The sequence below is a fragment of the Trachypithecus francoisi genome, unplaced genomic scaffold, assembly GCF_009764315.1.
Source record: "Trachypithecus francoisi isolate TF-2019V2 unplaced genomic scaffold, Tfra_2.0 Lachesis_group8, whole genome shotgun sequence".
Taxonomy (NCBI): Eukaryota; Metazoa; Chordata; class Mammalia; order Primates; family Cercopithecidae; genus Trachypithecus; species Trachypithecus francoisi.
Genome location: NW_022681473.1, coordinates 18,349,023 through 18,371,899, shown reverse-complemented (window position 1 = coordinate 18,371,899; position 22,877 = coordinate 18,349,023). Strand labels below are relative to the sequence as shown.

The 22,877-nt window shown below is 44.0% G+C and overlaps 1 protein-coding gene across 9 annotated transcripts in view; it reads right to left on the bottom strand.

The window, feature by feature from the left end:
- Positions 1-22,877, bottom strand: part of AMBRA1 (autophagy and beclin 1 regulator 1) — a 204,240-nt gene that overhangs the window by 160,542 nt on the left and 20,821 nt on the right. The window contains exon 1 of one of the 9 annotated variants that reach the window (XM_033204165.1): positions 4,000-4,011. The exons of the other annotated variants lie outside the window; for them this stretch is intronic. The gene's annotated coding sequence lies outside the window, so the exon portion shown is untranslated. Of the gene's footprint in view, positions 1-3,999; positions 4,012-22,877 lie in introns of those variants that run through there. 9 annotated transcript variants of the gene reach the window in all.

Sequence of the window (22,877 nt, the reverse complement as noted above, 5' to 3'; positions counted from 1 at the left end):
TTGACTTGTTAGAATGCCTTACATCCTAGACTCAACTGATTGCTTCCTCATAGTAGCATTTAGCTTCCTCTCTATACCTTTATTTCCTGTAAACAATAGGTTAGGTCTAAAATCTTCATTAGTTTACATGTTTTTGGTGACAGTGCATCACAGTTGATGTGCCTATATACCTCAAGGTGGAGTACATCGGGTGGCACGTATTTTCAGACTGTACAATCATTAGGCATCATTTGTTGAAATACAATTACTTGGTTGAGGTTGTTAACAGCCAGACCTCTCTTTGTAAACGAGTATCTCCCCCTTTACAGTTAGTAATCTGTGGCTATTATTTGGCATCATGTAAATATACTATTCCTTCTTAACTTTTTACTTAATGGTTTAACATTCAGTAATGATTCTCTCTTGTACTTTTTTAATGGGGGGAGATGCTGAAAATATTGATTTTCTAATTCTATCATTATTTCTACATGTATTATCTGGCTTTCTTGTACAAATAATAAATTTCCCTTAAAAATTGGTGCAGAGGAGCTACTAATTCTGTCTTATTGTTTACAACAGCAAAAACTGAGGACAACCCAGCTGTCCATCTAAAGGGTACTGGATGACTAATCTATGACAAGGAAGATTCTCTGGCTACTGATAAGAACAGATGTACAAAATATATTGTCGAGAGAGGGAAAAAAGCAAGGTACAAAACAATATATTGAGTAAACCTACTTTTGAATAAGAAGAAAAACTAATGGTAATGCACTGGGGACCGGAGGGACTAGATAAATGGAAACAAAAATGGATGTAATACCTGTCAGTGTTTTTGAAATGGAATGTTTGTAGTTTTTTTTTTTTTTAGAAACAGGGTATCACTCTATCACCCAGACTGGAGTGCGATGGTGCAATCATGGCTCACTGCAGCCTCAAAGTGCTGGGCTCAAGCAATCCTCCTGCCTCAGCCTCCAGAGTAGCTAACTTTTAAAATTATTATTATTATTTTTTGAGACGGAGTCTCGCTCTGTCGCCCAGGCGGGAGTGCAGTGGCCGGATCTCAGCTCACTGCAAGCTCCACCTCCCGGGTTTACGCCATTCTCCTACCTCAGCCTCCCGAGTAGTTGGGACTACAGGCGCCCGCCACCTCGCCCGGCTAGTTTTTTGTATTTTTTAGTAGAGACAGGGTTTCACCGTGTAGCCAGGATGGTCTCGATCTCCTGACCTCGTGATCCACCCATCTCAGCCTCCCAAAGTGCTGGGATTACAGGCTTGAGCCACCGTGCCCGGCCTTAAAATTATTTTAAAGATGGGGTCTCGCTATGTTCCCCAGGCTGGTGCAAACCACTGCACTAGGTGCTGAAATTTTAGTTTTTGAAAAAGGTAAATCTGTTACCTTTATGAAAAATTTTGTTTAAAATATTAAACAACACCAGGGGCAATCCCAGCATTTTGGAAGGCCAAGGTGGGTGGATCACCTGAGGTCAGGAGTTCAAGACCAGCCTGGCCAACATGGCAAAACCTACTGTACTAAAAATACAAAATTTACTCTACTAAAAAGACAAAAATTAGGCCAGGTGCAGTGGCTCACACCTGTAATCTCAGCACTTTGGGAGACCAAGGCGGGCAGATCACCTGAGGTCAGGAGTTCGAGGCCAGGCTAGCCAAAATGGTGAAACCCCATCTCTACTAAAAATACAAAAATTAGCCCGGCATGGTGGTAGGCACCTGTAATCCCAGCTACTCAGGAGGCTGAGGATGGAGAATTGCTTGAACCCGGGAGGTGGAGGTTGCAGTGAGCCAAGATCACACCACTGCACTCTAGCCTGGGTGCCAGAGTGAAACTCCATCTCCAAAAAAAACAAAAAAAAATTAACAAATTAATTAATCAAAAATAAAATAAAATAAAATACTACATGAGGCCAGGCACGGTGGCTCACGCCTATAATCCCAGTACTTTGGGAGATCAAGGCAGGCAGATCACTTGAGGTCAGGAGTTCGATATCAGCCTGGCCAACATGGAGAAACCCCATCTCTACTGAAAATACAAAAATTAGTCGGGCATGGTGGTGCACACCTGTAATCCCAGCTACTCAGGAGGCTGAGGCACGAGAAATGCTTGAACCCAGGAGGCTGAGGTTGCAGTGAGCCGAGACGGCGCCACTACACTCCAGCCTGAGTGACAGAGTGAAACTCCATCTCAAAAAACAAACAAACAAAATGCTCGGGTGCGGTGGCTCAAGCCTGTAATCCCAGCACTTTGGGAGGCTGAGGTGGGTGGATTACGAGGTCAAGAGATTGAGACCATCCTGACCAACATGGTGAAACCTCGTCTCTACTAAAAATACAAAAATTAGCCAGGCGTGATGGTACGCGCCTGTAATCCCAGTCACTCAGGGGGCTGAGGAAGGAGAATCACTTGAACCAGGGAGCCAGAGGTTGCAGTGAGCTGAAATCATGCCATTGCACTCTAGCCTGGGCAACGGAGCGAGACTCTGTCTCCAAAAAAAAAATTAAATTATGCAGTAAGTACATGTTAAGTGAAAAAAGAACACAAAATTCTATATGCAGTATAATCCCAACTTTGTTTAAAAAATATTTGGAGGCCAGGCGCGGTGGCTCAAGCCTGTAATCCCAGCACTTTGGGAGGCCGAGACGGGCGGATCACGAGGTCAGGAGATCGAGACCATCCTGGCGAACACAGTGAAACCCCGTCTCTACTAAAAATACAAAAAAAACTAGCCGGGCGAGGTGGCGGGCGCCTGTAGTCCCAGCTACTCGGGTGGCTGGGACAGGAGAATGGCGTGAACCCGGGAGGCGGAGCTTGCAGTGAGCTGAGATCCGGCCACCGCACTCCAGCCTGGGCGACAGAGCAAGACTCCGTCTCAAAAAAAAAAAAAAAAAAAAAATTTGGAGAGCCGGGCACAGTGGCTCATGCCTGTAATCCCAGCACTTTAGGAGGCCGAGGTTGGTGGATCACAAGGTAAGGAGATCGAGACCATACTGGCTAACATGGTGAAATCCTGTCTCTACTAAAAATACAAAAAATTAGCCGGGCGTGGTGGTGGGATCGCATCACTGCACCCCAGCCTGGGCGAAAGAGTGATTCTCCATCTCAAAAAAAAAAAAAAAATTATTTGGAGAAAAAGGACACAAAAGAAATACAATAAATACTAACCATGGTTGTCTTTAAGTGGTGGCATTATTGGTGATTTAATAATTTTATTAGGCAAGTTTCTATTTTTTTTCACTTTTTAATTTTAAGAATTATTACCAGAAGCCCAAACCTCACCTTTCACTTTTTTTTTTTTCGAGACGGAGTCTCACTCTGTCACCCAGGCTGGAGTGTAGCGGCACCATCTTGGCTCACTGCGACCTTTGCCTCCTGGGTTCAGGCAATTCTCCTGTCTCAGCCTCCTGAGTAGCCGGGACTACAGGCGCCTGCCACCATGTCCGGCTAATTTTTGTATTTTTAGTAGAGACAGGGTTTCACCATGTTGGTCACGCTGGTCTCGCACTCCTGACCTACGGTGATCCACCCACCTCAGCCTCCCAAAGTGCTGGGATTACAGGCGTGAGCCACTATGCCCGGCCACCATTCATTTTTTTTTTTTAAGTAGTAACTACTTATTGTAAAAAGCCAAGCAATAATTGACTCTTTACATTTCACAAAAGGCTGCAATCTAAAGAGTATACAACCAGATGTATCCAAATACAGAAAGAAAAATAAACATTAACAGCCTGTGTTGAAGTTCTCTCACTGGAGTACTAAGATGTAAAAGTCAGAAAGATTTCACAGTAAGAAAACACCAAGTTTGGCCAGGTGCGGTGGCTCACACCTGTAATCCCAGCACCTTGGGAGGCCAAGGCGGGCAGATCACAAGGTCAGGAGTTTGAGACCAGCCTGGCCAACATAGTGAAACCCCGTCTCTACTAAAAACATAAAAATTACCCAGGCGTGATGGCTCACGCCTGTAGTCCCAGCTACTTGGGAGGCCAAGGTGGGAGAATCGCTTGGACCTGGAAGGCAGAGGTTGCAGTGAGCCAAGACCGCACCATTGAACTCCAGCCTGGGTGACAGAGTGAGACTCCATCTCAAAAACAAAAACAAAAACAAAAACACCCACCAAGTTCCTAGTCCTACACAGCACAGAGTTACCTAAGGAATGACAAAGAAACAAATTCTAGCCTGTATCCTCATGATACAGAGCTGTATCATCACTTATTAGTGCAAAAATATGTACTGAAATATCAACATTTTCAGGCCCACCTCCTGAATAAGCTAAGGATGAACTAACAGGAAGGAAATCATCTCCTTAGTAACCCTGACAACTCACAGATTAGGATCAGAAGTCTAGACCTGAACCCAGGGTTGCCCTTCGGTCAAACTGCCACATAAGTGATTAATTACTAACTAGGAAAGTGCCAAAAATACAGTTCCTATTAGTTTACCTTAACCCTCTACTGCAATTATTTTACCCAACATAAAAAAGTTCAGAACATTTTGAGGGTCCTTTGTCTTAACAGTGAAATATAAAAGCACTTTCAAAAAAATACATTTAAACCAGCACTTTGTAATATTTAAATCTTACAGATCACAAGGTCAGGAGTTTGAGACCAGCCTGGCCAATGATTTGCACCTTGTGTAAGAAACAGCAGTATTCCAATTCCTAAAAATAAAAAAAAATAAAACCGACCTTCTGACCTCCTGTTACTCAAGAGGAACAATAAAATACAGTTCACAAGTACTGTATGACTAAGAAGTACTGTATGACTAAGAAAACTGTGCTGCAACCTCAGATTCCTACAGGATTCAGAAAGGGGAAAGAGTAGCTACAAATATCAATATCAAGACAAAAATCTAAAGATCAGGATTACCAAAGAACATGTCTATCAATTTCCAGGGACCTAAACACACTAAAAGCTGAAACAAGAGAAAGCTTTACTGATGGGAAGAAGTCAGAGGGAGTAAAACAATCTCTCTTTCGTCTGAAGAAAAATATTTGCTGTTGCTAGGCCGGGCGCGGTGGCTCAAGCCTGTAATCCCAGCACTTTGGGAGGCCGAGACGGGTGGATCACGAGGTCAGGAGATTGAGACCATCCTGGCTAACACGGTGAAACCCCGTCTCTACTAAAAAATACAAAAAACTAGCCGGGCAACGTGGCGGGCGCCTATAGTCCCAGCTACTCGGGAGGCTGAGGCAGGAGAATGGCGTGAACCTGGGAGGCGGAGCTTGCGGTGAGCTGAGATCTGGCCACTGCACTCCCGCCTGGGCGACAGAGCGAGACTCTGTCTCAAAAAAAAAAAAAAAAAAAAATTGCTGTTGCTTTAAAAGGATAAGGGACTTCTCTCCTGATATGCTCTTACCAGCCACCTGAGAAGAGATTTTACTGTGTTCCCTGTAAAGAACAAAGGAAGCTAAGTCAAACTGAAGTTAGACAGGGCTACTGATGAGGAGGAAGTGCCAGTCAATTGTGTTTTTCATTCCTCTTTTAAAAAGGAAGAAGAAACAAGTTTCCCAATCTGTCCCTTAAAGTAAAGCAGACTGAGACAAAGGTTACCAAGAATAAGAATAGTCTTTGTGATACTGTCACACAGTCCCCAAAATCAATTCTCAATCATCAAAAGCTTATCCAAGTAGAAGTTAAAGACATGGCTAGGATATGTAGGTAAGACAAATGCCGGTCAGGCATAGTGGGAGGCCAAGATGGGAAGGTTCCTTGAATCCAGGAGGTCAAGACTGCAGTGAGTCATGATTGTACCGCTGCACTCTTCAGCCCAGATAATAGAGTGAGACCCTGTCTAAAAAAAAAAAAAGACAAATACCAAGATTCCATCCCATTTCCACACACACATACGCCCACTCCCAATAACATGACTGATTTACTTTCCAAAGGTGAGAAGGCAACCACCTTTCCAGATTTTCTCTAAGAGATAATTATATTTACTGACTACTCATAAAAACCATTTAAAGAGTATGCCACAACCCAGTGGGAATTAAAAGTTAGATTTAGGCCGGGTGCGGTGGCTCAAGCCTGTAATCCCAGCACTTTGGGAGGCTGATACGGGCAGATCACGAGGTCAGGAGATTGAGACCATCCTGGCTAACACGGTGAAACCCCGTCTCTACTAAAAAATACAAAAAAAAGGCCGGGCGCGGTGGCTCAAGCCTGTAATCCCAGCACTTTGGGAGGCCGAGACGGGCGGATCACAAGGTCAGGAGATCGAGACCATCCTGGCTAACACGGTGAAACCCCGTCTCTACTAAAAACTACAAAAAACTAGCCGGGCGAGGTGGCGGCGCCTGTAGTCCCAGCTACCCGGGAGGCTCAGGGAGGAGAATGGCGTGAACCCAGGAGGCGGAGCTTGCAGTGAGCTGAGATCCGGCCACAGCACTCCAGCCTGGGTGACAGAGCGAGACTCCGTCTCAAAAAAAAAAAAAAAATACAAAAAAACTAGCCGGGCGAGGTGGCGGGCGCCTGTAGTCCCAGCTACTACGGAGGTTGAGGCAGGAGAATGGCGTGAACCCAGGAGGCGGAGCTTGCAGTGAGCCAAGATCCGGCCACTGCACTCCAGCCTGGGCGACAGAGCGAGACTCCGTCTCAAAAAAAAAAAAAACAAAAAAAAAAAAAGTTAGATTTAGAGGTTCCTTGTGCAATCTGATTATCTTATGTCAGCAATTTTACTCCACCTTCTAGCTATACGACTTTGGGAATACTTAACCTCTTTGAGGCTTAGTTTCCTCCTTTGTAAAACAGGATCACAATGTCTGCTTCACAGGGTTGTTATAAGGCTCCAAATAAGAAAAGAGCTGTGGAAATATGAATCTTGTTGCTGTTGTTTTTATTACTACTGAATCCTCTCTGAGGTTCACTATGGTTTCCCTCATCAAACAATAGGGCCAACTGAAACCCCAGAGACACCACAATTCCCAAGAGTAGCAGATTTCTAAGAATTAGGCCAAAGGCTGTTACCAGAAAACAAAGTAAAAAGTGCTCAGGGAGACAATCAAGTATATTTATGTGGCAAAAATAATTCATTGTGATGTGGGCTCCCTCTACATAGGTGAAGTGAATTAAAAACCAGAACCAACAATTTAGAGTTGTATCTAAAACCTGACTAATATTTCATACCCCAAATCTTCCCCTTCCTATTGCATTTAGAAGTGTGATTCAGAAAACTATAGACCTGTAAGAAGCTGTTAAAATGGAGTCCAATTTCCTCATTTATGTGAGTAACTACATCTCTCTTCCACTTTGCTATGCCTATGTGGGCAAAGTCTAAGAGTCAAACCAACCATGTAATACTGACATATATTCCATAACTTGATTTAACCTAAGGATATAATTATTTTTTTTTTTTTTTTTTTTTTGAGGCGGAGTCTCGCTCTGTCTCCCGGACTGGAGTGCAGTGGCCGGATCTCAGCTCACTGCAAGCTCCGCCTCCCGGGTTTACGCCATTCTCCTGCCTCAGCCTCCCGAGTAGCTGGGACTACAGGCGCCCGCCACCTCGCCCAGCTAGTTTTTTTTTTGTATTTTTAGTAGAGACGGGGTTTCACCGTGTTAGCCAGGAGGGTCTCGATCTCCTGACCTCGTGATCCACCCGTCTCGGCCTCCCAAAGTGCTGGGATTACAGGCTTGAGCCACCGCGCCCGGCCATAATTATTTTTTTAAAAATCCTTTAAATACTAATTTTAAGACCACTTGCATAAGTAAAGTTTACCCAAATGGAAAATTAACTACAAAATTTCAGGCTTTTAATTAGAAGCCTAAAACTGCCCCAGTACTCGTTGGAAACTCCATACGGATGGAAATACACAGGCTTTCCTACGACTGGCAGCTTTGTTTTTATTAATAGGACTTTCCTATGGGCATTTCAGGATACTTCAAGCGACCTCATGTAGGACCAAAGTTCAAATTGTAAGCACCACAAGCCAGCACCCACACCTGACTCCATACAGCTCTTGTGTGACTCTTAGACTAGACTGAATTTGCAGGGGTACAGAGAATGTGGGGAAAAGCATCATAAATTTAGAACAGGAAACAACACATTCCGAAGGCAAACACACCTAGAGGCAGAAAAACTCCAACTATTCCCTGAATTGTGTATCTATTGTGTGCAAAGGATATCCAAAGATATGGCAAAATGCTAACTGGTTAACTCTAGATGGAGAAGTCATGAGTGATGTTTATTTTATTGTTATTATCCATAACACCCAAATTAGAGACGGTATAGTATAGTCATATATATGGGCCCTGCAGTCAGAATGGTTGATTGACTTCCAGCTCCATCCTTTTCTTGGTATATGATGGTATCTTGATTTCTAGAACAGTTACTTAACCTGACTATACCTCAGTTTCCTCATCCATAAAATGTGACTTGATAGTATGTATATCACAGGGCTACCACAAGGATCAAAATATTTACCATGTGAAAAATGCTTATAGTAGAATAATAGCTTCATTCTGTGATGAAGAATTGGTATGAAAGTGGTAATAAGGTCTGGGTGCGGTGGCTCACGCCTGTAATCCCAGCAATTTGGGAGGCTGAGGCAGGTGGATCACCTGAGGTCAGGAGTTTGAGACCAGCCTGACCAACTTGGAGAAACCCTGTCTCTACTAAAAATACAAAATTAGCCAGTTGTGGTGGCGCATGCCTGTAATCCCAGCTACTTGGGAGGCTGAAGGAGGAAAATTGCTTGAACCCGGGAGGAGGAAGTTGTGGTGAGCAGAGATCACATCATTGTACTCTAGCTTGGGCAACAAGAGCGAAACTCCATCTCAAAAAATAAATAAATAAATTTTAAAAATTAGCCAGGCACGGTGACATGTGCCTGTAGTCTCAGCTACTCAGGAGGCTGAGGCAGGAGAATAGCTTGAACCCAGGACACAGAGGATGCAGTAAGCCGAGATCGCACCACTGTACTCCAGCCTGGGGGACAGAGTGAGATTCCATCTCAAGAAAGAAGAAAGGAAAAGAAAAGAAGAGAAAAGAAAAAGACAAGACAAGACAGACAGAAAATGGTAATAAGAACACACAACATTTAATTTCTAAAAATAAAAAGTTTAGGCCACAAAGCCCTGTAAACAGTCAGACAAATTAAATTTAAAACAAATTCTGCTAGGCAAAATGAGACTGTCCACTGTAGAGGTCTCCAAACCATTTCATATAAAAGATCTTACCACTGTCACCTTTTTAAAAACAAAAAATAAAACCAGCCAGGCACAGTGGCTCACACTTGTAATCCCTGCCCTGGCAGATTGAGGTGGGAGGATTGTTTGAGTCCAGGAATTCAAGATCAGCCTGGTCAACACAGTGAGACCCCCGTCTCTACAAAATATTGTTTAAAATTAGCTGGGCATGGTGGCATATGCCTGTGGTTCCAGCTACTCAGAAGGCTGAGGTGGGAGGCTATCCTGAGTCCGGGAGGTTGAGGCTGCAGTGAGCCATGATCATGCCACCACACTCCAGCCTGGGTGACAGAGCAAGGCCCTGACTCAAAAAACAAACAAAAATAGCCCGGCATGGTGATGCGTGCCTGTACTCCCAGCTACTTGAGAGGCTGAGGCAAGAGAATCACTTGAACCCAGGAGGTGGAGGTTGCAGTGAGCCCAGCTTGTGCCACTGCACTCCAGCCTGGGCAACTGAGCAAGACTCAGAGAGGACCTGAATGATACGATACCATGTGGAGAGAGGGAAGCCACGTGGAAGACTATCAAGATACCAAGCAAATGAGTGAAACCTTCTTAGACCTTCTAACCTAGCCCAACCACCAGCTGAAAGCAGACGAATGAAGCACAACTGATGCTACACAGGGGAGAAGGACCATCCAGACAAGTCCTGCCCAAATTCCTAACCCAAGTAATTATGAGACAAAATAAATTTTTATCATTTTAAGCCACTAATTTTGTGGTGGTTTTTTTGAACATTAATAGGTAACTAAAACACTACCCAACCTAATATGGCTGGGCAGTCACTCATGCCTGTAATCCCAGCACTTTGAGAGGCCGAGGCGGGCAGATCACGAGGTCAGGAGTGCAAGACCAGTCTGACCAAAACGGTGAAACCCCATCTCCACTAAAAACACAAAGATCAGCTGGGCATGGTGGCACATGCCTGCAATCCCAGATACTCAGGAGGCTGAGGTAGGAGAATCACTTGAACCCGGGAGGCAGAGGTTGCAATGAGCCAAGATCCCGCCACTGCACTCCAGCCTGGGTGACACAGCCAGACTCCCTCTCAAAAAACAAAACAAAACAAAACAAAACACTACCTAGTATCTACTAATATCTAGCTGACAAATATCAAGAATTTTCCAGAGAAAACCCACTATCTGCTCAATACTCTAACAAGAAGTTTTTCAGAAAATATGGAAATTAAATTAATAAATTTAGGTAACCAAAGATATCTCAAAATAAATTTATTTTATCACACTGGTAATCCTTTCTTAGGACTCGAATTTCTTCCTCACTAGATTATAAACTCTGTGAGGGCAAAAAACATATCTGTCATAGTCCCAGTACCTAGCACAATGTCTAGCATAAAAGAGCATGAATATATATATTTACTTATATTCAGAGTTGTGAAAAGATCCCAAATGAACCCAAAACTATCATAAACAGCAACATCTGGAGTTTTAGAAAGTGTGGTGGTTATGAGTTCAAAGTCATAAATTCAATTTCTACAAGTCAAATATCTTAAAAAGAAAAACCTAGGCCGGGCACGGTGGCTCACGCCTGTAATCCAGCACTTTGGGAGGCCAAGGCAGGTGGATCACTTCAGGTCAGGAGTTCGAGACCAGCCTGGCCGAGATGGTGAAACCCCATCTCTACTAAAAATGCAAAAATTGGCCAGGCGTCGTGGCACGCCCCTATAATCCCAGCTACTCAGGAGACTGAGGTGGGAGAATTGCTTGAACTCGGGAGGCAGAGGTTGCAGTGAGCCAAGATCATGCCACTGAACTCCAGCCTGGATGACAGAGTGAGACCCTGTCTCAAAAAAAAAAAAAAAAAAAAGTAAAGAAAAGGTTTTGCACCATTACCAACCTAATTTCAGCCAGTAATTTCATTATGCAAATATCATTGATCACAAGAGAGCCAGGCAACAGAGTAAGCAAAGGACTAATCCATCACTACCTCAACTATAGGCAGGAAAGAAAAAAAAAAACCCTCAAAAATGGCAGTAAAATTTTTTTATCCTCCTATTTGAAACACAGAATATTAAGAACAAAGTACAGAGGCAGTGGATATTCTGATAGCAGAGATAAGAATATGGGATATTACACCTTTCAAGCTTGAGAATACTAAACACAAAACCTTCATCCTAATTTACTCCCTAAGAAAGCTGATCCTGCAATCTGGGGATATAGGGGTATCAATCAAGTCCATAACAAGAATCAGTGATTTAATAAATAAAGATGGCCAGGCGTGGTGGCTGAAGCCTGTAATCCTAGCACTTTGGGAGGCCGAGACGGGTGGATCACGAGGTCAGGAGATTGAGACCATCCTGGCTAACACGGTGAAATCCCGTCTCTACTAAAAAAAAAAATACAAAAAACTAGCCGGGCGAGGTGGCAGGCGCCTGTAGTCCCAGCTACTCAGGAGGCTGAGGCAGGAGAATGGTGTCAACCCAGGAGGCGGAGCTTGCAGTGAGCTGGGATCCGGCCACTGCACTCCAGACTGGGTGACAGAGCGAGACTCCCTCTCAAATAAATAAATAAATAAATATAAGACTAAGAGGTAAGAAGCTTCAATAACTGATTTTTATCGCTGGCTTGTTATATAATCTTGGACAAATCATATCCTCGCTGAATTTCAAGTTTTCCTCCAATATGTAAACTGAAAGTAATAATACCTTCCTTCTATCTTAAAGGAATAAAATCCTTGAAGAATCTTAGGAGAAATGGGTTATAAAATTCCAATATAAGATTACTACTTTTCGGCCGGGCGCGGTGGCTCAAGCCTGTAATCCCAGCACTTTGGGAGGCTGAGACGGGCGGATCACGAGGTCAGGAGATCGAGACCATCCTGGCTAATACGGTGAAACCCCGTCTCTACTAAAAATACAAAAAACTAGCCGGGCGAGGTGGCGGGCGCCTGTAGTCCCAGCTACTCCGGAGGCTGAGGCAAGAGAATGGCGTAAAACCCGGGAGGCGGAGCTTGCAGCGAGCTGAGATCCGGCCACTGCACTCCAGCCCGGGCGAAAGAGCAAGACTCCGTCTCAAAAAAAAAAAAAGATTACTACTTTTCAAAGTAAAACTCAAGATAGAACAATAACCAGAGTATATGATAAACAGAAGTTCACACAAAGAAGTCTGGCACCTACGGTTCTAAGAGAAAGATTGCAAAGGAAACTACAGTGATTATAAAGAAGAATCACAGAGTATATTATCTCTAATTAACCACTAGACAAATTGAAAACAAATAATTCAACAGAACTAAGATTAATACAATTAAAATTACACACAGTCCCTTTCTTTATAAGAAGCCAAAATCCCAGAAATAAACTGCCAACAGACAGAACTTGCACCTCTACTGCACACATGCAGCAGCATTAGTTTTTTTTTATATATAAACTCAAAATAAAACTGACCTATCTACAGGGTATATCACAAATGGGCTAACCATTTTACAAAATGTTTTGAAGATAAAAAACCGAGTAAATTCTAATTACTATAATTAAAATAAGGGGGGACATGTGAAGCACCAGCTTTCCTGCTACAGGTTTTGCTTACTAGAGCTTAAGTAACTCACAATGATGCTGCCTAATGTCTGAAACACGGGAAAGCTTGTGCTTAAAACAAAGTGTGATCAAAACCGGAAATAGAAAGCCATAAGACCCAAATTTGAGACTGACAATTTTCCTTACTCCCACTTACCTCAGAAGGATGAAGAAAAAAGAAACAAAGTTTTATCTGTAAATTATTCTGGAGAAAACAATGCACTGAGAACACAAGAACTCCTTAAAAGTGAAGGAAGAACAAGGAGGAAAGCACTAAACCAAGAAGAAACTGAAGCTCACTTTTTTGGTTTCAAGCTATCAAAAGAATCAGGAAGACCAAGAAGGCTACTCTTTTTTTTTTTTTTTTTTTTTTTTTTTGAGACGGAGTCTTGCTCTGTCACCCAGGCTGGAGTGCAGTGGCCGGGTATCAGCTCACTGCAACCTCCGCCTCCCAGGTTCACGCCATTCTCCTGCCTCAGCCTCCCGAGTAGCTGGGACTACAGGCGCCCGCCACCTCGCCCGGCTAATTTTTTGTATTTTTAGTAGAGACGGGGTTTCACTGTGTTAGCCAGGATGGTCTCGATCTCCTGACCTCGTGATCCGCCCGTCTCGGCCTCCCAAAGTGCTGGGATTACAGGCTTGAGCCACCGCGCCCGGCCGAAGGCTACTCTTAAATGTACAGAAATGGCAAAATATTTCCTATTAGCAAGCAACAAAAAAAGAGTAGTTTCTGATGGAAGAAATTTCACAGAGGCAAAACAGCTTAACCCCAGAAATGGGAACTGAAACCAGCTGCCTCAAACAGACCTAATGACTTTGGCAACAACATACCTTTCATCCACCAATAATATCAGGAGGTTGGAGTAGGGCCAGTTTCAAATCATAAAGGATCACCATCTTTCTATTCTCTGCACAGTCTTTGAGAAAGAGTCCAACTCTTTCCTGGGAGCACCACATTGCCCCCAGTTCTTCCTGGAAACCCCTGGAGCTACAGCAAGAATATTGTAAAGGGCCGGGCGCGGTGGCTCACGTCTGTAATCCCACCACTTTGGGAGGCCTAGGTGGATGGATCACCTGAGGTCAGGAGTTCGAGACTAGCCTGGCCAACATGGTGAAAGCCCATCTGTACTAAAAATACAAAAATTAGCTGGGCGTGGTGGCACGCTTATAGTCTCAGCTACTCGGGAGGCTGAGGCAGGAGAATCGCTTGAACCTGGGAAGTGGATGTTGCAGTGAACCGAGATCATGCCGTTGCACTCCATCTTAGGTGACAGAGACTCTGTCTCAAAAAAAAAAAAAAAAAGCTTTGACAACATTAACCCAGGAATCTTCACAAGTCCTAGGACAGATGTGATTACTCATCAAACAATTAAGAAAAACAAAACCTGGAAGAGGTTAAGAAATTCATCTAGATTCACAGATGAGTCAGGAGCCTAAACAGGATTTGAATTCAGGCTTTTCCTTCAGATAGTATTAGAGCTACACTCCCAATCCTTGCTTGGCTCAGTAGATACTGTGTTCAGTGTTTTCCAATCTTAGAGTCAGCCCAGGTCAGGTTCTTGGCTGACTAAAATAGGGAAAGAAAAAATTTCCCTCGAGGCTTCAAGAAAAGAAGTCAAATTATTAAATGCAGAGTTCTTACGCTAAAAGGCCGAGATGCCACCCTACCATGCCAATCACATTTCTTGGCCAATCAAAAAAAGGCATTAGATTTAAGAACCCAGTTATTTAAATCTGAGTAGAAGCTGGATTCCATTTCCCCAACTTTCCAAATAAAGAACACTTAAGGGGCCGGGCGCAGTGGCTCAAGCCTGTAATCCCAGCACTTTGGGAGGCCGAGACGGGCAGATCACGAGGTCAGGAGATCGAGACCATCCTGGCTACACGGTGAAACCCCGTCTCTACTAAAAATACAAAAAACTAGCCGGGCGAGGTGGCGGCGCCTGTAGTCCCAGCTACTCGGGAGGCTGAGGCAGGAGAATGGCGTAAACCCGGGAGGCGGAGCTTGCAGTGAGCTGAGATCCGGCCACTGCACTCCAGCCTGGGCGACAGAGCGAGACTCCGTCTCAAAAAAAAAAAAAAGAACACTTAAGGATGGGGAAGGATGTAAAAGCACTGATAAATAACCAAACAAGCATTGATTAAGCAGATATTATGTACTTGGCACTTTTCTAGGCACTGAGGATACTCTAGTAAAGAAGAACATTCTTACCCCCCAAAAGCTTATGTGATTTTTATAAAATTACATATTAATAATACTTTCAAGTACTGAAAAGGGCTAAAAGGAAAATATGGTAGGTGAAAGAAAATAACACACACAACCTTTTACCTGGGGTGGCCAGAGAAAGCCTCTCTGAGATGACATTTGAGTTAAGACTGGCATCTTGAAATAGAAACCCTGAGAAAAGAGGCAGGTGAAAAAAAATATTTCAAGGAGAATGAAGAGTACCAAGTACTAAGGTCCCTAACAGGTAAGCTTAGTGCATGTGAAAGCCAGAAATAAGGCCAACATGGCTGAAGCACCACTAACAAGGGAGAGAATAAAGACAGGTTGGTACCAGCAGACCATGATAAAATTTGGATTTTATTAAGTGTAATGGGTTACTATTAGAGGATTTTAGCTAAGGAAATGACAAAATGATGGGAATTTGGGCCAGGGTTATAGCAATGTAAGAGATGAATAGTTATACTCAGAATATATTTTGGAGAAACAGCTAAGGGAATTACAGATGCAGTGTATGTGAGGTGTGAGAGAGAAATTAAGAGTGATTCCTAAGTTTTGGGCCTAAGTCCCAAGTGGATAGTGGAGACACTTATTGAGAAGGGTTCTACTGTATGTGTATGTTTGTGGGTGGGGGAGCAGATTAAAGGGAGAAATCAATAGTTTAGGATCACTTTCTATTTTTCTATGAATATGTGCCTGAGAAAATATGAATTAATTCAGAAGAAACTTAAAATTTTCCTATAAATTAATAGTATAATAAATATAATGCAGCATTGGTTCTTTTTTTTTTTTTTTTTTTTTTTTTTTTTTAGCAGAGTTTCGCTCTTGTTGCCCAAGCTGGAGTGCAATGGCATGATCTCGGCTCACTGCAACCTCCACCTCCCAGGTTCAAGCGATTCTTCCACCTCAGCCTTCTGAGTAGCTGGGATTACAGGCATGTGCCACCCCACCTGACTAATTTTTTGTATTTTTAGTAGAAACAGGGTTTTACCATGTTAGCCTGGCTGGTCTCAAACTCCTGACCTCAGGTGATCTGCCCACCTCTCCTTCCCAAAGTGCTGAAATCACTGGGCCTGGCCTGCTTCCTATTCTTAAATAATTATATATAACATTGAGAGTCAAGCAAGGTAGACCACCCCTGTAATCCAGCTAACTCAGGAGGCTAATGGAGGAGAACTGCTTGAGGCCAGGAGTTCAAGACCAGCCCACAACATAGAGAACACAGAGAGACGTCATCTCTTTTTTTGTTTTTTGAGACAGGAACTCACTCTGTCACCCAGGCTGAAGTGCAGTGGCAGGATCTCAACTGAACTGCGGACTTGACTTCCCAGGAGTAAGTGATCTTCCCATCTCGGCCTCCCCAGTAGCTGGGACTACAGGTGCATACAACTACACTCCAGTAATTATCTTTATTTTTTGTAAATACAAGGTTTCACTATGTGCCCAGGCTGGTCTCAAACTCCTGGGCTCAAGGAATCCTCCCACCTCAGCCTCCCAAAGTGCTGGGATTACAGGCATGAGCCACACGGCACCCTGATGAGAAACCTCATCTCTCTAAAAGAAACCATCAGTCGGGAACAGTGGCTCATGCCTGTAATTCCAGAACTTTAGGAAGCAGAGGCGGCCAGATCACTTGAAGTCAGGAGTTCGAGACCAGCCTGGTCAACACAGTGAAACCCCGTCTCTACTAAAAATATGAAAATTAGCTGGGCATAGTGGCGTGCACCTGTGATCCCAGCAACTCAGGAGGCTGAGGCAGGAGAATTCACTTGAACCTAGGAGACGGTGGTTGCAGTGAGCCAAGATCACACCACTGCACTCCAGGCTAGGCTGGCGACAAAGCAAGACTGTCTTAAAAAAAAAAAAAAAGCCAGGCGTGGTGGCTCACATCTATAATCCCAGCACTTTGGGAGGCTGGGGCGGGTGGATCACCTAAAGTCGGGAGTTCAAGACCAGCCTGACCAACATGGAGAAACCCTGTCTCTACCAAAAATACAAAATCAGCCAGGCATGGTGGTGCATGCCTATAATCCCAGCTATACTTAGAAGGCTGAGGCAGGAGAATTGCTTCAACCTGGGAAGTGGAGGTTGCAGTGAGCCAAGATTGCACCATTGCACTCCAGTCTGGGCAACAAGAGCAAAACTCCATCTCAAAAAAAAAAAAAAAAAAGTAACAGCAATCTTACAGCCTTCTTAAGTACATGGCAGAAAAATCCCAGTATTAAAAAAAAAAAAAGAATCCCAGTATGTATCCAATTACATATGAACTGATAAAGACAAGTGATAGAATGTAACACGTAAATATACTTAAAGCAACATATTATCTAATATTCATTGAACATTTGCTACACACTTGGTAGTGCTAAACACTTTATCTCACTTTTTCCTCACAATGATACTATGAAGATGGGTACTGTTATTCCCGTTTCACAGATCAGAAAACTCGGCTTAAAGAGGCTAAATGACTCACCTAAGTGAAGGAGAGATTCAAAATCAAATCTGTTGTCCAATGAGCAGTATTGTATAGTGCTCTAACCATTATATAATACTGCTTCTATAAAATACAGAAAAAGGGCTGGGCACAGTGACTCACACCTGTAATCCCAGCACTTTGGGACGCCGAGGCAGGCAGATCACGAGGTCAGGAGATCGAGATCATCCTGGCTAACATGGTGAAACCCCGTCTCTACTAAAAATACAAAAAAAAAATTAGCCGGGCGTGGTGGCCGGCGCCTGCAGTCCCAGCTACTCAGAAGGCTGAGGCAGGAGAATGGCATGAACCTGGGAGACAGAGCTTGCAGTGAGCCAAGATCGCGCCACTCTACTCCAGCCTGGGCCACAGAGTAAGACTCCGTCTCACTAAAATAAAATAAAAAATAAGGCCGGGCGCGGTGGCTCAAGCCTGTAATCCCAGCATTTTGGGAGGCCGAGACGGGCGGATCACGAGGTCAGGAGGTCGAGACCATCCTGGCTAACACTGTGAAACCCCGTCTCTACTAAAAAATACAAAAAACTAGCCGGGCAAGGAGGCCGGCGCCTGTAGTCCCAGCTACTCCAGAGGCTGAGGCAGGAGAATGGCATGAACCCGGGAGGCGGAGCTTGCAGTGAGCTGAGATCCAGCCATTGCACTCCAGCCCCAGAGACAGAGTGAGACTCCGTCTCAAAAAAAAAATAAATAAAAAAAATAAATAAAAATAAAAAATAAAAAATAAAATAAAATAGAATAATAAAATAGAATAAAATAAAATAAAATACAGAAAAAGAAAAAAAAGCTCTTTTCATGTCCTCACACCTCGAAAGTCATAATTAAAAAGATCTGATTCAAGAGATGAGGAGAGGGAGAAAGAATTAGTAAATCTGAATGAATCTGAGTCAGAACACAGTGACTCATGCTATAACCTTGGACAAATTCTATAATATCCATGCCTCAACCTATCTATCTAAAGAAGGAGCTAACCTCACTGGAGGTAACCATTATTTGCCTCCTAGTGGGTTATGAATATTAATTAGTATTTGCAATATATGCACAGATCAGATGAGACAAGGAAAACTATACCATCTCAGAAACTATTATTGCTTCGATATCTACAGCAAGGCACCAGAAATCACAGTAAATAAGTTACGCGCACCAAGAATGTAGAGTGTAAGTACTCTACAAATAAATCATGGCCAGGTACAGAGGCTCATGCCTGTAATCCCAGCACTCTGGGAGGCCAAGGCTGGAAGATCACTTGAGTCCAGGGTTCAAGACCAGCCTGGGGCTGGGCGCGGTGGCTCAAGCCTGTAATCCCAGCACTTTGGGAGGCCGAGACGGGCAGATCACGAGGTCAGGAGATCGAGACCATCCTGGCTAACACGGTGAAACCCCGTCTCTACTAAAAATACAAAAAACTAGCCGGGCGAGGTGGCGGGCGCCTGTAGTCCCAGCTACTCCAGAGGCTGAGGCAGGAGAATGGCGTGAACCCGGGAGGCGGAGCTTGCAGTGAGCTGAGATCCGGCCACTGCACTCCTGCCCCGGCGACAGAGTGAGACTCCGTCTCAAAAAAAAAAAAAAAAAAAAAAAAAGACCAGCCTGGGCATCATGGTAAAACCTCATCTCTACAAAAAAATATAAAAATTAGCTGGGCATTCGCCTGTAGTTCCAGCTACTCAGGAGGCTGAGGTGGGAGAATCACTCGAGCCCAGGAGGCAAAGGTTGCAATAAGCTGAGATTATGCCATTGCACTCCAGCCTGGGAGACAGAGGAAAATTTCCTCAAAAAAAAGAGAAAAGGAACCACATAATTTGTTATTTTACTTCTGTTTTCCTTTTTCTTTTTAATTAAAAAAATCAATACACACCATATGAATCAGCAACTGCATTCTTGGGCATTTATCCAGAAAAATAACATGTTCACACAAAAACTTGTATATCAGCTGGGTGCAGTGGCTCACACCTGTAATTGCAGCACTTTGGGAAGCTGAGGTGAGCAGATCGCTTGAGCCCAAGAGTTCGAGACCAGCCTGGGCAACATGGCCAAACCCTGTCTCTACATAAACAAAAAAAAATTAGCTGGGTGTGGTGGCACGCACCTGTGCTCACAGTTACTCAGGAGGCAGAGGTGGCAGGATCACTTCAGCCTGAGAGGCAGAGGTTGCAATGAGCTGAGATCATGCCACCATACTCCAATCTGGGCTCAGAGCCAGAGCATGTCTCAAAAAAAAAAAAAATGTATACAAATGTTAACAGCAGTTTTATTCATAATAGCCAAAAAATTTAGAAAAATTCAGATTTTTTTTTTTTTTTTCCTTCAGAAGGGGTCTCCCTCTGTTGCCCAGGCTGGAGTGGGTGGCATGACCAATCTTTACTCACTGCAACCTCCAACTCCCAGGGTCAAGTGATCCTCCCACCTCAGCCACCCAAGTAGCTGCACCCACAGATGTGTGCCATCACACTGGCTAATGTTTTTTGTATTTTTAGTAGAGACAGATTGCCCAGGCTGGTCTCAAATCCCAGGCTGGTCCCAAAGCAATCTGCCAGCCTCAGCCTCCCAAAGTGCTGGGAACACAGGTGTGAGCCACTGTGCCCAGCCAGATGTCTTTCAATGGGTAAAGGATTAAGCAAACTACAGTACATCCAAATCATGAATTACTATGTAGCAATTAAAATGAGTGGAACTGGCCAGGGGCACTGGCTCACACCTTTAATCCCAGCACTTCGGGAGGCAGAGGAGGGTGGATCACCTAAGGTCAGGAGGTCGAGACCAGTCTGCCCAACATGGTGAAACCGTCTCTACAGGCGGGCACCTGTAGTCCCAGCTACCACGGCGGCTGAAGCAGGAGAATCGCTTCAATCGGGGAGGCGGAGGCTGCAGTGAACCGAGATTGAGCCATGGCACTCCAGCCTGGGTGACAGAGGGAGACTCCACCTCAAGAAAAAAAAAAAAAAATAGTGGAGCTATTGGTACTATAACTTGAATAAATCTCAAGAGAATTACGCTGAGTGAAAAAAAGGCCAATCCAAACGGTTATATTCTATATAATTCCATTTATACAACATTTTTAAAATGACAAAGAGGCCGGGCGCGGTGGCTCAAGCCTGTAATCCCAGCACTTTGGGAGGCCGAGACGGGCGGATCACGAGGTCAGGAGTTCGAGACCATCCTGGCTAACACGGTGAAACCCCCATCTCTACTAAAAAATACAAAAAAAGCTAGCCAGGCGAGGTGGCTGGCGCCTGTAGTCCCAGCTACTCGGGAGGCTGAGGCAGGAGAATGGCGTAAACCCGGGAGGCGGAGCTTGCAGTGAGCTGAGATCCGGCCACTGCACTCCAGCCCAGGCGACAGAGCGAGACTCCGTCTCAAAAAAAAAAAAAATAAAATAAAATAAAATAAAATAAAATGACAAAGAGAGATATTAATGGTTGAAAGAGATTACAGAAGGGAATCGGGGGGGTGGGGATTGAGCTACCTACCCCTCGAATGCATGCTCCCTGGATTTTCTGGGCAAAGCTTCATTGCAACTTTATCCACTGTGAAACTGCCTTTGCAAAAATGGTAACAGTAAGAAAATTATGACAGTGAAACAGTCTGACCTAACCAACTCCATCTTGCCTTTAACTGCCCTTGGTCATTCCTGTGTGTAGGACAAGCTAACTATGGGAGAAATTTAGTTTATAGTTTGAATGATAATAGCCCTTCTCAAAACTAAAATTTAGTTTATAGTTTAAATGATAATAGCCTTTCTCAAAACTAAACTGCCATTGTAAAACTAACGAAAGGCCCCAAGTTTAGGATTATGAGAGGGGCCTGAACTCTGCTAAAATGTAAGCATATGAACTCAGGAGGTGGAGGTTGCAGTGATCAGAGATTGCGTGACTGCATTCTGGCATGGGCAACAGAGTGAGCCCTGTCTCAAGAAAATAAAACAACATAAAATAAAATAGAGGCCGGGCGCGGTGGCTCATGCCTGTAATCCCAGAACTTTGGGAGGCCGAGACAGGTGGATCACGAGGTCAGGAGATCGAGACCATCCTGGCTAACACGGTGAAACCCCGTCTCTACTAAACATACAAAAAATTAGCCAGGTGTGGTGGTGGGCACCTGTAGTCCCAGCTGCTTGGGAAGCTGAGGCAGGAGAATGGCGTGAACCTGGGAGGCGGAGCTTGCAGTGAGCCGAGATCTGGCCACTGCACTCCAGCCTGGGTGACAGAGCAAGACTCCATCTCAAAAAATAAAAATAAAAATAAAATAAAATAAAATAAAATAAAATAAAACGTAAGCAAATTAAATAGTGTTTTTTTGTTTGTTTGCCTGTTTGAGACAGTCTTGCTCTGTCTCCCAGACTGGAGTGCAGTGGTCCCATCTTGGCTTACTGTAGCCTCCGCTGTCGGGATTCAAGCTACTCTCATGCCTCAGCCTCCCGAGCAGCTGGAATTACAGGTGCACACCACAATACCCAGTTAATTTTTGTATTTTTAGTAGAAACGTGGTTTCACCATTTTGGCCAGACTGGTCTCGAACTCCTGGCCTCAAGTGATCCACCCGCCTCAGCCTCCCAAAGTGCTGGGATTATAGGCTTGAGCCACTGCGCCCGGCCAACACTGGGTTTTTTTCCTTTATCAGGTTTTTCTATGTTATCACATGCCAACAGAAAAAATGCAATAATACATTTAACAAGTATGTAGGCACAAGTCATTTTCTAAATACATCTGCTGATCTTGGTTCAACTATTTTTGTCCATTTAGCATATTTTTGGAGGACTACGCGATGCAGCAAGCCCTACTGCAGGTGACAGGGATAGAGAACTGGAAAAAACAAATGAACAAAAAAGGACTCCAACCTCTGAGAGCTTGTGGGGAGACTACAACTGCAATATACTGTAACTATAACCACTGTGCTGAAATGTGGCAAGTGCTACCCTCAAGGAAGTACAAAGTGGCATGGTTTGAAAACTCCAGCTATCTTCCCAAAAGCAACAGATAATCTCTCACATTTGCTTCCTTACAATGGTTCTGGCTTCAATTCCGCTGATATTCTATAAACCACAAATACTAATTCTTATGCCTGGGCAAGAGGTCCCCAGTGTTCTTCTATACAAATCACTCCATTGGACACACTCAGTAAGTATGACAGAAATTTGCCAGCTCAAGTCAGCACAAAGCTCCTTCTCTAAAAATAACCCTGTAATTTTTAGAAATTCTAGCAATGAAAATAAAGTATCTTTAACTTTTTTGTCAAATCATGGATATACAGAGTTAAAAGTGACTTAGGGATCATTTTGAACATAAAATCTTGAAAAGTGGCCATATTACAGTGGCTCACTCCTGTAATCCCAGTGGTTTCAGAGGCAAAGCAAGAGGACTGTTTGAGCCCTGGAGTTCTCGACCAGCCTGGGCAATATGCCAAAACCCTGTCTCTACAAAAAATATAAAAATTAGCCAGCCATGGTGGCACACACCTGTAGTCCCAGCTAC